This window comes from Notolepis coatsorum (assembly GCF_963971535.1).
Source record: "Notolepis coatsorum genome assembly, chromosome: 20".
Classification (NCBI taxonomy): domain Eukaryota; kingdom Metazoa; phylum Chordata; class Actinopteri; order Aulopiformes; family Paralepididae; genus Notolepis; species Notolepis coatsorum.
Window position 1 is genome coordinate 5016195 of NC_140184.1, and position 15621 is coordinate 5031815.

General features: G+C 39.2%; 1 pseudogene across 1 annotated transcript; it reads right to left on the reverse strand.

The window, feature by feature from the left end:
• Window positions 1–6769: 6769 nt before the first annotated feature.
• Window positions 6770–8440, reverse strand: LOC311246919 (E3 ubiquitin/ISG15 ligase TRIM25-like; annotated as a pseudogene). The gene has a single exon. The product of its transcript is annotated as an E3 ubiquitin/ISG15 ligase TRIM25-like (transcript).
• Window positions 8441–15621: the final 7181 nt, after the last annotated feature.

A 15621-nucleotide genomic window follows, 5' to 3' on the forward strand; every position in this document is an offset into this window, starting at 1 on the left:
AGGTTGGGTAGGGTGGGGTGGGGCTGTACATTGGAGGTGGGGGGGGGGGGGGGGTTGGGTAGGGGGGACACACACTGTACATTGGAATACTGACCTACATTCCTAGATGTTTTACATAGTTCAGACTTTCTCTCGCCATCAACTACCTCTAATGTGTTTACTTTGTCAAGGAAACCCCACTAAAACTCATAAGCACAAAGAGAGAAAGAGGTATACATACTCAATACAAAATCTCTTTTCATTTCTCTCTCTCTCTCGCTCTATCTCTCATACACACTCTCACACATCATTTACTGTCACTCTCTCCTCTCTTGCTTTCTTTTTCTCTCACACTTTCTCCTCTCTCTCTCACACACACACACACACACACACTTTCTCCCTCTCTCTCTCGCATTTACTCTCATTCTCTCCTCTCTTGCTTTCTCTTTCTCTCACACTCACTATTCTCTCTTGCTCTCTCTCTCTGTCTCTCGCTCTATCACTGATTTGATTTACTGATTTGTTTGGAGGCTGGTTTCTTACCAGTTTCCTTTATGTCTCAGAAAGAACCCGACTTCATTGCTGGGCATTGGTGTCAAAGTAAATCTGCAGTAGTTCTCATTTCATGAGCAAAGTTATGTATATATATAATTATGAGACACATGATTACAGTTGTTAAAAGGATATCTAGAGAATAACTTGATGTTACCAAATATGCATTAGTAGGTACAGTAACTGTATGTAGCACACTCTCAGGGGCTCATACAGAAACAAGCATTTCATTATAAAGTATTCTGTATTTTGTTGTGACAAATAATAAACAAACTTGAACTTGAAAGAAAGTAGAGAACCCAGGGGAGGAAAGAAAGTACTTTTACTCTTGTATTTAAATACAGTTTTTAGGATACTTTACTTGAGTATTTCCAGTTTAGGGATCTCAGATTCAGATTCAGATGACTTTATTCACCATTTATGTAAACACAATGGAACGTGCTACGACAGTACAGTGCATAATCTTTTTTAACAAATAAGAATAATAATCACAACAATACATTTTACTATGTACACTTCAAAGGAAGTTTCCTAATTTATTTTCCTCGACCACATTTATACAAACCCTGCCAGTTACTGTACTTTCTTTTAATCCAAAATATGTGATCAGATGGAAAACATAACATTTAATGTTTAAGTCTGTCGATGTCAAAAGGAAGGAATCACAACCAGCATAACTGGATGTACAACCAGTTTGACGTCACACAGAGGTTGATGCATTGAGAATTTATAATCCTGTGTAGTACACCATACAGAATGTGTATTTACTTTAGTCACTTACATTCAATATTTACTTTTATGCTATTACTTTAGTAGAATTTTTAATAGCGTCATTTTACGTTTATCAGAGTACTATTCTATCAAATGGGGTAAAGTTGGTTTGATATTGGATATTCACATAATCCATTTCTATCTTCAGCACCTCTGTCCCTTTGCCTGTGGGGAAGTCCACATCTTTATTTTCAACAATCAACAACCTTTTTTCATATGTATTCACCTTTTTAATTACTATTGAAATTCAATAGCGTTAGAATCAAACAAGTTAGAGTTCCAAAAGAATGCTGCTTTTAGTCTAGATATATATTACCATTGAAATGAAATAGTGTTACATTTAAATGACTTAGTGTTTGAAATCCAATGCTGGTTTAAATCTATCCTCCCTCAAATAATTACTTTCTAAATTGATACCATTGAAATTCAATACCGTTACCTATGCTGTTTACTTACTGTTTACTACTTACTGTTTACTATTCCAATATCAATGCTGGTTTAAGTAGATATCATCCCTCCAATTAGCAGCAATTAGCTTGTCAAATATCTGTTCCAAATCTTTAAGGAAGAATATGAAACGGTCATGAATTACCATTGAAGTTCAATAGCGTTAAATGAAAATGACGAGTTCCAAAAACAATGCTTAAGTGTGCAGGTGGGAGGAGCTCCGAGAGTCTGCAGGTGGGAGGAGCTCCGAGACTCTCAGTTCTGAGTCCATTCATGAACCACATGAGAAAAAAGCTAGAGGTCACACAGGCTTTTAGACAGCTGCCTGGTGTTTATTCTTTTGCTGGTTTCTTTCTTTTCTTCTTGATGTTTTTATTAAAAGAAGACTTGCAGAATCTATAATAAATGGTTTATAAAAAAAACATTTGAAACAATAACTTCTATGAGCAAGGCTCAATTATCATTTAATTGAGCTGTGATTAACACAACACAATTATTCAGTGTCCCCGACGACATTACTGGTTGCCATATTCAAACTAATTTACTCTCAATAGCTGTCAAACTAAATTAATATTTGCAAACCTTTGCACACGTTTTTGGATGTGTGTGAGGTTATTTGTAAAATAAATTGCCCCTGTTTTTTGGTGAAGTGCCCCTTCAGGAGACTCGGGTCCTTCAACGTGTGCAATAGACTGCTGCAGTCATTCTATCAGTCTGTAGTGTCCAGCGCCCTCTTCTATGCTGTGGCATGCTGGGGAGGCTACATCAACTCGAGGGACACCAACAAGCTCAAGAAGGCTAGCTCCGTGGTGGGAGTCGAGCTACCTAGACTAGAGGTGATGGCAGAGAGGGGGATGAGAAGGAAGCTGGCTGCCATCCTGGAGAACCCCTCCCACCCTCTCTACGACGAGCTAGTCAAGATGAGAAGCACGTTCAGCCACAGACTCATACCCCCCCGACACTCAACTAACCGCCTCGGACAGTGCTTGTATACCAGCGGCCATCGGGCTCCACAACAGTGGGCAGCGACTGCTGCCAGACATTGACCTAGAACTAATAGTAACCCAAGGAGGACAATAACACTACCTTAGGCATACTGCACCTTATGTGGATACTGTGATACTGTGTGAATAATGTATATTTCAGTTAGTTAGATAGTCAATTATAACACTACCTTATGCATACTGCACCTTATGTGACACTGTGAATACTGTGAATATATATTTCAGTTAGTTAGATAGTAAATTATATTGACCTATTTGTTTACACTGCTTGTGTTGTTTTTACTACCTGTACCCCCCCCCCCCCCTCCCCCATGCTGCTATGATGCCTGAATTTCCCCAAGGGGATCAATAAAGGAATATCTTATCTTAACCTAATCAGATGGCAGCATTCCAGCTAATTTTGCAATGTAAAATATCTGCATCATGTCATTGTGTCTTTACCAGCACAGCACCAGGTGTACTGGGACCACATTGGAAAGGTGCCTGCAAATGAAGGCAAGCTAGTCTAATGATTGTATGGTGAATAGCGCCATCTTGTGTCCATGATAATCTGCCACCAGTTTATACTGTAAATCAGTGAGAGTTGCCAAGTGTTACAAAGGCCCGCCCAGATCTCTTGTCATTGTATTGACTATAGAGCTAAAACCACTACACCTTGTATTCAAGATCCTTATATTTAATGGTTATCGTGATCGTGTGCAGTATCACAATTAATACAACAATAACACACCATTTGCCAGGCCAATATACAGATTACAGAACATACATTAAAAACTAAAAATCTATAGAAAATCTATTACATTTACAAACCAATGAGCTTCTATATACAGTAGAACAGATATGCAGCCAGTATGAGCTTCTAGATACAGTAGAAAATATATGCAGCCAGTATGAGCTTCTAGATACAGTAGAAGAGATATGCAGCCAGTATGAGCTTCTATAGACAGTAGAAGAGATATGCAGCCAGTATGAGCTTCTAGATACAGTAGAAGAGATATGCAGCCAGTATGAGCTTCTAGATACAGTAGAAGAGATATGCAGCCAGGATGAGCTTCTAGATAAGACAGTAGAAAAGATATGCAGCCAGTATGAGCTTCTAGATAAGACAGTAGAACAGATATGCAGCCAGTATGAGATTGTTGCATATACTCATGTTAGCATTAGTGCAGAATTTGACTACAACTGTCTCATAGGGACGAATGCTGGAATGGCATTTTGAATGGCGGCCTAGTTAGACATAAATGAAAGCTCTCATTGACTCAGACAGATTGCTAGTTATTCATAATGGCATCGAAAGACTGTCCAAATGACCTGAGTTCTGACAACGGTTTACCCCATTATGCGTCTGTCTTCTTCCCATTGACTCCATAGGTAATTCTACCCTTGCTCAGCAGACACACGACAGAGTAGAGCAGTTGTCTGGTAATCCAGAGGTTCCCGGTTCGATTCCCGCTCCTCCCTGGCAACGTGTCCTTGAGCAAGACACTTAACCCCTAATTGCTCCCGATGAGCAGGTTGGCACCTTGCATGGTCGCCTCTGCCGTCTGTGTGTGAATGTGTGAGTGAATGTGAGGAACAAATTGTAAAGCGCTTTGGATAAAAGTGATAGTATATAAATGCAGCCATTTACCATTTACCATTTACATGCAGCTCTATGCTGGGATCCCGAGGTTGAAGAGGTGGGTTAAAATGTTAACCCTGGTGACGGCCTTTCCAAATCTGCAGTGAACCATAATGTAACATGTTTCTGTAAATGTTACTACAGGGAGTGACTAAGCAATAGAACACAAGAGTAAATAACATCACATCTAAAGTATTTCCATCATCTCAGCCGCGACTCTATTTACTAGATTTACTACAACGCACAGCCTTTAGTGTTCTGTTGCTTTTATACAACAGATTTTATGCAGTATCTGATTTCACATTGTGAATAAAACACTTCGCTATAACGTTTTGATGAAGAGTTAATTCAGCTCAGTATACAATATACACTAAACTACTCCTAGCAGTGTTGTTATATCATTTCAATTTCAAAGTGCAGCCATAATCAGCCTTTGTGTCCGTTTGAAGATTAGTTCTATAGATAATATACAAAATATTGTTTTGTTGTCCAACTGTAACGGTCCTATTTATTATTAATTTCATATGTGGAACAAGATATGGTCCAAGGACAAAGCTGGAAGATTTTGCACAACCTTTGACCTTCATAACATGCTGTTATTTTGTCAGCAAAGATACGATATCTCCAGTGAACTGAAATAGAGTGCGGGTGTGTTGCATAACTTGTCTCTCATCATCACTGTACAAATGTTTATGTCAAGTCCTGTTGGATACTTAAATCAATATATATTTTGAATAAACTATGAACTTGTGAAAGTGTTGTTATTTTTATATATGTTTTTACACACTATACATTGCCCTTTATATTTTATGGGTAATTATTTTATACTAAATGTTTATATGAAGACAATTGTACAGTCACCTTATACAGTTATTATACAAAGGGAAAAGTGATCATATCCAAATGTGTGCATTTTTTATTGGCTAGATTGAATATGTTAAAGGTAATTGATCCAAACATACATGAATGTGTAGCTCCACCACCAGACATAAGAATGGAGCCCTGTTTTCATAGCCTGCTGACCGACACTAGACAACGCTGCTTGTATTTGTTCTGTGGCTGAAACACTTTGGGTATGTTGGCAATGTTTGCAAACATTGTAGTAAAACTGATCTATATTACATTTTACAATGGGTTCAGAAAGTTCCAAATATCTTATATTCCATGTACAGATCAAGGTAGACTTAGTATGGAGTACTATATATATATTGCACAGGATATACTTATATTTTATAATTATAGTTACAGTATATATATTGTACCGGGAGTAGACATAACATAGTTAGTTATATTTGTACCAGGGGTAGACTTAGCATAGTTATTTGTATATTTATAACAGGTTGGGCTGTACATGTACACACATATTTGTATTATTGATACTGTAGAGTATAGACTTGTTTCTATGAACTCTAACTCGTTTCATTTGAACAGTATTGAATTTCAATGGTAATGTTAGATTTAGACTGAATTTCTCATGTAGCACATCATGGAAATAGTGAGTTCAAGTGAATTCCTTCACGTTGTGTTCAAAGTTCTATATCGAGGTTCAGTCGGTGAAACGGCAAGTTTCAAGCAAATATCCACACGGGTCCTTCTGGGTTTAGATGTCCACGTTTATTTAGTAAGAATACAAGAACAAAAGACAAAATGCACAATATTCAATTAATGGTCATTCTTCCTAAGCCAGCTCCTATCTAGGTCTATCTCCCTCAAAGTCGGCCACCAGAAGAACATCTCTCTCTCTCTCTCTTTTGATAACGCAGATGAGTCTGTTCTAAAACTAAATAGTTGCATTTACGACTGACCCATGCCCCACACATCCTGGCTGTGGGTTCAACAGAAGGCCTTGAAGATAGAGTGTCCTGTATGAAGTGTCCCGGCTGCCCAGAGATAAGAGGTGAGGGAGAAGGTTATAGGCTGAATCAACCTCCCCATGGAGGTCTGGCCCCCACATTACCAACCCCCCCCCCTTGGAACAGACAGACCCAAATCCCACAGTAATTCAAAATGACCAAAGGTGATCAAATACAAATACAATGGTTGCATATTGTTGTCCAGCCTACCCTGAGTATGAAAATAAAGATTTTGACTTCCCCACATGCAAAGGGACAGAGGTATTGAAGATGGGAATCAAATATGTGAATATGCAAATATCCAATTAAACAAACTTTACCCCGGTAGGCTAGAAACTAGAAACAAAGATAAACATAGTGTATGTGTGAGTGTGTGTCCCTCAGAACAACATAGTGCATGTCTGTGTGTGTGTCCCTCAGAACAATGATGGAGTGACTGAGTGAATGTAACGCCTAATTACCTCATCTTTCACAACTCAGCTTCTTCAAGATCAATTTAAATCCAAAACCCTGGGTAGAGGAGCTGTGAATGTCACTGATCTCTACTTCAGCTCACAGAACTCAGCAGCCTCCCCAGAGTAATTTACCCTAAGTCCAGGATAGAGAGGCTGAGTGAATGTGGTGTTGACTCTGTGCAGGAGGGTCATGGTGTCAGAGACGCTGTAGAAGGACAGAGTACCTGCCCTGTGATCCAGGTACACTCCTATTCTGGAGGACCGGGAGCCCGGTACTGTTATGTACTTGTTATTGTGGCTGAAGAGGTAATCACTAGTTGGTCTGTACTCTAAAGCCCAGGATTTGGAATTTAATCCAAATCCACAGTTCACCCCGGTGCCTGTTCTACTGATGTCTTTGTAGGAGGCTGCTACAGAAACCCCTTCACTCCACTCCACCTCCCAGTAACAGCGTCCAGTCAGACCTTCTCTACCCAGGACCTGAAACCTTTCAATGAATCTTTCTCTGTGATTAGGATATGACTGCTCTTGCGGCATCAGTGTTGCTTTTCTGTTCCCCTCAGACAAAGACAGACGTGTGTGTGTTGTGTTTGGGTCCAGTGTGATCTGAGAGGAATATTGTAAGAAGCCAGCTCTGGTCTTGGGCTCTGGTGGCAGTAAAACATTAACTGCATTCACTGTTGTTGAGATTCTGGGCCACTGCTCTTTCAGAACGTCCTCTAGTTTGTCTCTCAACTCAGACACGACCTCAGTCACGTCTGCAAAGTACAGGAGAGGAAGGACACTGATGCTGGGTAAGTCTGTAGACTCACTGGGACTGGAGAGGGGGGGGTAACTCTGTAGAAAGTGGATGTGGTCCTCTGTGTGTGAGAGCTGCTCCAGCTCAGTGTCTCTCCTCCTCAGGTCCGCTATCTCCTGCTCCAGTCTCTTCTGCACTTCTTCAGCCTGAGTCACTGTGGTCCTCTGTTGGGCTCTGATGACCTTCTTCAGCTCAGAGCGCCTCGTCTCCAAGGAGCGTATCAGCTCAGTAAAGATTCTCTCACTGTCCTCCACTGCTTTATCAGCAGAGCGATTGAGAGAATCAACAGCCTGTTGGGCCTCTTTGAGTCGCTTCTCTCTCTCCCAGACTCTCTGGTGGACTTTCTGCCGACTCATGCCAAGCTCTTTCTGTCTCTCCGTCCTTTCTGCTGCAGCTGAGACTGTATCATGGCCTTTATGTTCATCCATGGAACACAAATAACAGATACACTGCTGATCAGTACGACAGAAAACATCCAGAATCCTGTCATGACGAGAGCAGGTGTTCTCCTGAAGCCGTGTGGAGGCTTTGACCAGCTTGTGTTTCTTTAACGGAGCCACAGTATGATGAGGCTGGAGGTGAGTTTCACAGTAAGAAGCCAGACATACCAGGCAGGACTTGAGGGCTTTCTGCTTTCTCCCAGTGCAGACATCACAGGCCACGTCTCCAGGTCCAGCATAACAGTGATCAGGAGGAGCAGCTTGGAGTCCTGTCTTCATTAGTTGTTCTATCACTTCAGCCAGCATGTTGTTTTTCTTCAGAGCAGGCCTCGGAGTAATAGTCTCCCTGCACTGGGGACATGTATAGATCCCCCTCTGATCATCTCGATCCTAGCAGTCTTTAATACAGCCCATACAGTAGCTGTGTCCACAGGGAATAGTGACCGGATCCTTCAGTAGATCCAGACAGATAGAACAGCAGAACTGGTCCCGGTACAGATCAACTCCTTGCTGCGCCATTTCAAGTTTTGTTTTCTCAGGAAAAGTGAAATCTGATCACGCGGGTGGCGTGCTTCACTGCTTCCTGGTTGTAGAGTAAACTCTGATTGTGTGTGACGCGTGTTTGGTGGGAGGTGCTTCCTGGTTATAGTTGTACAGGGGAGGAGTCACTTTAAAGAGACAGTGTCTATTTTACTGTGATTCATAGATAGATGTTTTTACATAGTTCAGACTTTCTCTCGCCATCAACTACCTCTAATGTGTTTACTTTGTCAAGGAAACCCCACTAAAACTCATAAGCACAAAGAGAGAAAGAGGTATACATACTCAATATAACACAATACAAAATCTCTTTCCATTTCTCTCTCTCTATCTCTCATACACACTCTCACACATCATTTACTGTCACTCTCTCCTCTCTTGCTTTCTTTTTCTCTCACACTTTCTCCTCTCTCTCTCTCTCTCTCTCTCTCTCTCTCAGACACACACACACACTTTCTCCCTCTCTCTCTCTCTCTCTCTCTCGCATTTACTCTCATTCTCTCCTCTCTTGCTTTCTCTTTCTCTCACACTCACTATTCTCTCTTGCTCTCTCTCTGTCTCTCGCTCTATCACTGATTTGATTTACTGATTTGTTTGGACTCGGAGGCTGGTTTCTTACCAGTTTCCTTTATGTCTCAGAAAGAACCCGACTTCATTGCTGGGCATTGGTGTCAAAGTAAATCTGCAGTAGTTCTCATTTCATGAGCAAAGTTATGTATATATATAATTATGAGACCCATGATTATAGTTGTTAAAAGGATATCTAGAGAATAACTTGATGTTACCAAATATGCATTAGTAGGTACAGTAACTGTATGTAGCACACTCTCAGGGGCTCATACAGAAACAAGCATTTCATTATAAAGTATTCTGTATTTTGTTGTGACAAATAATAAACAAACTTGAACTTGAAAGAAAGTAGAGAACCCAGGGGAGGAAAGAAAGTACTTTTACTCTTGTATTTAAATACAGTTTGTAGGATACTTTACTTGAGTATTTCCAGTTTAGGGATCTCAGATTCAGATGACTTTATTCACCATTTATGTAAACACAATGGAACGTGCTACGACAGTACAGTGCATAATCTTTTTTAACAAATAAGAATAATAATCACAACAATACATTTGACTATGTACACTTCAAAGGAAGTTTCCTAATTTATTTTCCTCGACCACATTTATACAAACCCTGCCAGTTACTGTACTTTCTTTTAATCCAAAATATGTGATCAGATGGGAAACATAACATTTAATGTGTAAGTCTGTCGATGTCAAAAGGAAGGAATCACAACCAGCATAACTGGATGTACAACCAGTTTGACGTCACACAGAGGCTGATGCATTGAGAATTTAGGAGCTCCCAAGCATTATAATCCTGTGTAGTACACCATACAGAATGTGTATTTACTTTAGTCACTTACATTCAATATTTACTTTTATGCTATTACTTTAGTAGAATTTTTAATAGAGTCCTTTTACGTTTATCAGAGTACTATTCTATCAAATGGGGTAAAGTTGGTTTGATATTGGATATTCACATAATCCATTTCTATCTTCAGCACCTCTGTCCCTTTGCCTGTGGGGAAGTCCACATCTTTATTTTCATAATCAACAATCAACAACCTTTTTTCATATGTATTCACCTTTTTAATTACTATTAAAATTCAATAGCGTTAGAATCAAACAAGTTAGAGTTCCAAAAGAATGCTGCTTTTAGTCTAGATATATATTACCATTGAAATGAAATAGTGTTACATTTAAATGACTTAGTGTTTGAAATCCAATTCTGGTTTAAATCTAGATATCCTCCCTCAAATAATTACTTTCTAAATTGATACCATTGAAATTCAATACCGTTACCTATATGCTGTTTACTTACTGTTTACTACTTACTGTTTACTATTCCAATATCAATGCTAGTTTAAGTCTAGATATCATCCCTCCAATTAGCAGCAATTAGCTTGTCAAATATCTGTTCCAAATCTTTAAGGAAGAATATGAAACAGTCATGAATTACCATTGAAGTTCAATAGCGTTAAATGAAAATGACGAGTTCCAAAAACAATGCTTAAGTGTGCAGGTGGGAGGAGCTCCGAGAGTCTGCAGGTGGGAGGAGCTCCGAGAGTCTGCAGGTGGGAGGAGCTCCGAGAGTCTCAGTTCTGAGTCCATTTATGAACCACATGAGAGAAAAGCTAGAGGTCACACAGGCTTAAGACAGCTGCCTGGTGTTTATTCTTTTGCTGGTTTCTTTCTTTTCTTCTTGATGTTTTTATTAAAAGAAGACTTGCAGAATCTATAATAAATGGTTTATAAAAAAAACATTTGAAACAATAACTTCTATGAGCAAGGCTCAATTATCATTTAATTGAGCTGTGATTAACACAACACAATTATTCAGTGTCCCCGACGACATTACTGGTTGCCATATTCAAACTAATTTACTCTCAATAGCTGTCAAACTAAATTAATATTTGCAAAACTTTGCACACGTTTTTGGATGTGTGTGAGGTTATTTGTAAAAATAAATTGCCCCTGTTTTTTGGTGAAGTGCCCCTTCAGGAGACTCGGGTCCTTCAACGTGTGCAATAGACTGCTGCAGTCATTCTATCAGTCTGTAGTGTCCAGCGTCCTCTTCTATGCTGTGGCATGCTGGGGAGGCTACATCAACTCGAGGGACACCAACAAGCTCAAGAAGGCTAGCTCTGTGGTGGGAGTCGAGCTACCTAGACTAGAGGTGATGGCAGAGAGGGGGATGAGAAGGAAGCTGGCTGCCATCCTGGAGAACCCCTCCCACCCTCTCTACGACGAGCTAGTCAAGATGAGAAGCACGTTCAGCCACAGACTCATACCCCCCCGACACTCAACTAACCGCCTCGGACAGTGCTTGTATACCAGCGGCCATCAGGCTCCACAACAGTGGGCAGCGACTGCTGCCAGACATTGACCTAGAACTAATAGTAACCCAAGGAGGACAATAACACTACCTTAGGCATACTGCACCTTATGAGGATACTGTGATACTGTGAATAATGTATATTTCAGTTAGTTAGATAGTCAATTATAACACTACCTTATGCATACTGCACCTTATGTGACACTGTGAATATATATTTCAGTTAGTTAGATAGTAAATTATATTGACCTATTTGTTTACACTGCTTGTGTTGTTTTTACTACCTGTAGCCTACCCCCCCCCCCTCCCCCATGCTGCTATGATGCCTGAATTTCCCCAAGGGGATCAATAAAGGAATATCTTATCTTAACCTAATCAGATGGCAGCATTCCAGCAAATTTTGCAATGTAAAATATCTGCATCATGTCATTGTGTCTTTACCAGCACAGCACCAGGTGTACTGGGACCACATTGGAAAGGTGCCTGCAAATGAAGGCAAGCTAGAGTCTAATGATTGTATGGTGAATAGCGCCATCTTGTGTCCATGATAATCTGCCACCAGTTTATACTGTAAATCAGTGAGAGTTGCCAAGTGTTACAAAGGCCCGTCCAGATATCTTGTCATTGTATTGACTATAGAGATAAAACCACTACACCTTGTATTCAAGATCCTTATATTTAATAGTTATCGTGTGCAGTATCACAATTAACACGACACAACAATAACACACCATTTGCCAGGCCAATATACAGATTACAGAACATACATTAAAAACTAAAAATCTATAGCTGTATCTGAGCTTCTAGATACAGTAGAAAAGATATGCAGCCAGTATGAGCTTCTAGATACAGTAGAAAACATATGCAGCCAGTATGAGCTTCTATAGACAGTAGAAGAGATATGCAGCCAGTATGAGCTTCTAGATACAGTAGAAAAGATATGCAGCCAGTATGAGCTTCTAGATACAGTAGAAGAGATATGCAGCCAGGATGAGCTTCTAGATAGACAGTAGAAGAGATATGCAGCCAGTATGAGCTTCTAGATAAGACGGTATAAAATATATGCAGCCAGTATGAGATTGTTGCATACTCATGTTAGCATTAGTGCAGAATTTGACTAGAACTGTCTCATAGGGATGAATGCTGGAATGGCATTTTGAATGGCGGGCTATAGTTAGACATAAATGAAAGCTCTCATCGACAGACAGATTGCTAGTTATTCATAATGGCATTGAAAGACTGTCCAAATTAGCTGAGTTCTGACAACGGTTTACCCCATTATGCGTCTGTCTTCTTTCCATTGACTCCATAGGTAATTCTACCCTTGCTCAGCAGACACACGACAGAGTAGAGCAAATTGTAAAGCGCTTTGGATAAAAGTGCTAGTATATAAATGCAGCCATTTACCATTTACCATTTACATGCAGCTCTATGCTGGGATCCCGAGGTTGAAGAGGTGGGTTAAAATGTTAACCCTGGTGACGGCCTTTCCAAATCTGCAGTGAACCATAATGTAACATGTTTCTGTAAATGTTACTACAGGGAGTGACTAAGCAATAGAACACAAGAGTAAATAACATCACATCTAAAGTATTTCCATCATCTCAGCCGCGACTCTATTTACTAGATTTACTACAACGCACAGCCTTTAGTGTTCTGTTGCTTTTATACAACAGATTTTATGCAGTATCTGATTTCACATTGTGAATAAAACACTTCGCTATAACGTTTTGATGAAGAGTTAATTCAGCTCAGTATACAATATACACTAAACTACTCCTAGCAGTGTTGTTATATCATTTCAATTTCAAAGTGCAGCCATAATCAGCCTTTGTGTCCGTTTGAAGATTAGTTCTATAGATAATATACAAAATATTGTTTTGTTGTCCAACTGTAACGGTCCTATTTATTATTAATTTCATATGTGGAACAAGATATGGTCCAAGGACAAAGCTGGAAGATTTTGCACAACCTTTGACCTTCATAACATGCTGTTATTTTGTCAGCAAAGATACGATATCTCCAGTGAACTGAAATAGAGTGCGGGTGTGTTGCATAACTTGTCTCTCATCATCACTGTACAAATGTTTATGTCAAGTCCTGTTGGATACTTAAATCAATATATATTTTGAATAAACTATGAACTTGTGAAAGTGTTGTTATTTTTATATATGTTTTTACACACTATACATTGCCCTTTATATTTTATGGGTAATTATTTTATACTAAATGTTTATATGAAGACAATTGTACAGTCACCTTATACAGTTATTATACAAAGGGAAAAGTGATCATATCCAAATGTGTGCATTTTTTATTGGCTAGATTGAATATGTTAAAGGTAATTGATCCAAACATACATGAATGTGTAGCTCCACCACCAGACATAAGAATGGAGCCCTGTTTTCATAGCCTGCTGACCGACACTAGACAACGCTGCTTGTATTTGTTCTGTGGCTGAAACACTTTGGGTATGTTGGCAATGTTTGCAAACATTGTAGTAAAACTGATCTATATTACATTTTACAATAGGTTCAGAAAGTTCCAAATATCTTATATTCCATGTACAGATCAAGGTAGACTTAGTATGGAGTACTATATATATTGCACAGGATATACTTATATTTATAATTATAGTTACAGTATATATATTGTACAGAGAGTAGACATAACATAGTTAGGTATATTTGTACCAGGGGTAGACTTAGCATAGTTATTTGTATATTTATAACAGGTTGGGCTGTACATGTACACACATATTTGTATTATTGATACTGTAGAGTATAGACTTATGTTTCTATGAACTCTAACTCGTTTCATTTGAACAGTATTGAATTTCAATGGTAATGTTAGATTTAGACTGAATTTCTCATGTAGCACATCATGGAAATAGTGAGTTCAAGTGAATTCCTTCACGTTGTGTTCAAAGTTCTATATCGAGGTTCAGTCGGTGAAACGGCAAGTTTCAAGCAAATATCCACACAGGTCCTTCTGGGTTTAGATGTCCACGTTTATTTAGTAAGAATACAAGAACAAAAGACAAAATGCACAATATTCAATGAATGGTCATTCTTCCTAAACCAGCTCCTATCTAGGTCTATCTCCCTCAAAGTCGGCCACCAGAAGAACATCTCTCTCTCTCTCTCCCTCTCTCTCTTTTGATAACGCAGATGAGTCTGTTCTAAAACTAAACAGTTGCATTTACGACTGACCCATGCCCCACTCATCCTGGCTGTGGGTTCAACAGAAGGCCTTGAAGATAGAAGAGTGTCCCGTATGAAGTGTCCCGGCTGCCCAGAGATAAGAGGTGAGGGAGAAGGTTATAGGCTGAATCAACCTCCCCATGGAGGTCTGGCCCCCACATTGTTACCAACCCCCTCCCCCCCCTTGGAACAGAGAGAGGAGAGACGGACCCAAATCCCACAGTAATTCAAAATGACCAAAGGTGATCAAATACAAATACAACGGTTGCATATTGTTGTCCAGCCTACCCCGAGTATGAAAATACAGATTTTGACTCCCCTGCATGCAAAGGGACAGAGGTATTGAAGATGGGAATCAAATATGTGAATATGCAAATATCCAATCAAACAAACTTTACCTCGGTAGGTTAGAAACTAGAAACAAAGATAAACATAGTGTATGTGTGTGTCCCTCAGAACAACATAGTGCATGAAGGTGTTTCTAGTAAATAGCAGATTTTCTAAAAATTATCATTGTTGCACTCAGAAGATGAAGCCTTTCATACAAAGTAGGTTAAAATAATATTTCATTTTCATACTTCTGAGTTAGTTACTTCTAAGACATCAATTCACACCTTCCCACTTATCTTGACGGTTACAATTCATCCATATTATTAGCATATCATACATTCTAATTTTAAAAGTTGGGATCAATAAACTTTTTAATTCAAGATGTATTTCATTTTAAATATTCTGTCATGAAAAGGTTTTACTATCCAACCTAATGACAAGTAAATGTGAATCCAATCATCAGAAAGTAAACAATTTGTTTTGATTTTAATTGATTGAATTGAAAGTGAATTGATTTCAACCCTAACGTTTTGATAGTTTAATTATAATCTGAGGGGATTATAATCTGAGGGGAGAACACAATTTAAAAGTGCTAAACGTACGCACTACCATGAGAAAACACTGCATCTCGATATGTGGAGTGAAACTGTGGAACAGTCTAAATGTGGTGCTAAAGTAATGTCCAAACATGAGACAATTCAAACTGATGTATAAGGAAATTATGTTCACAAGGTA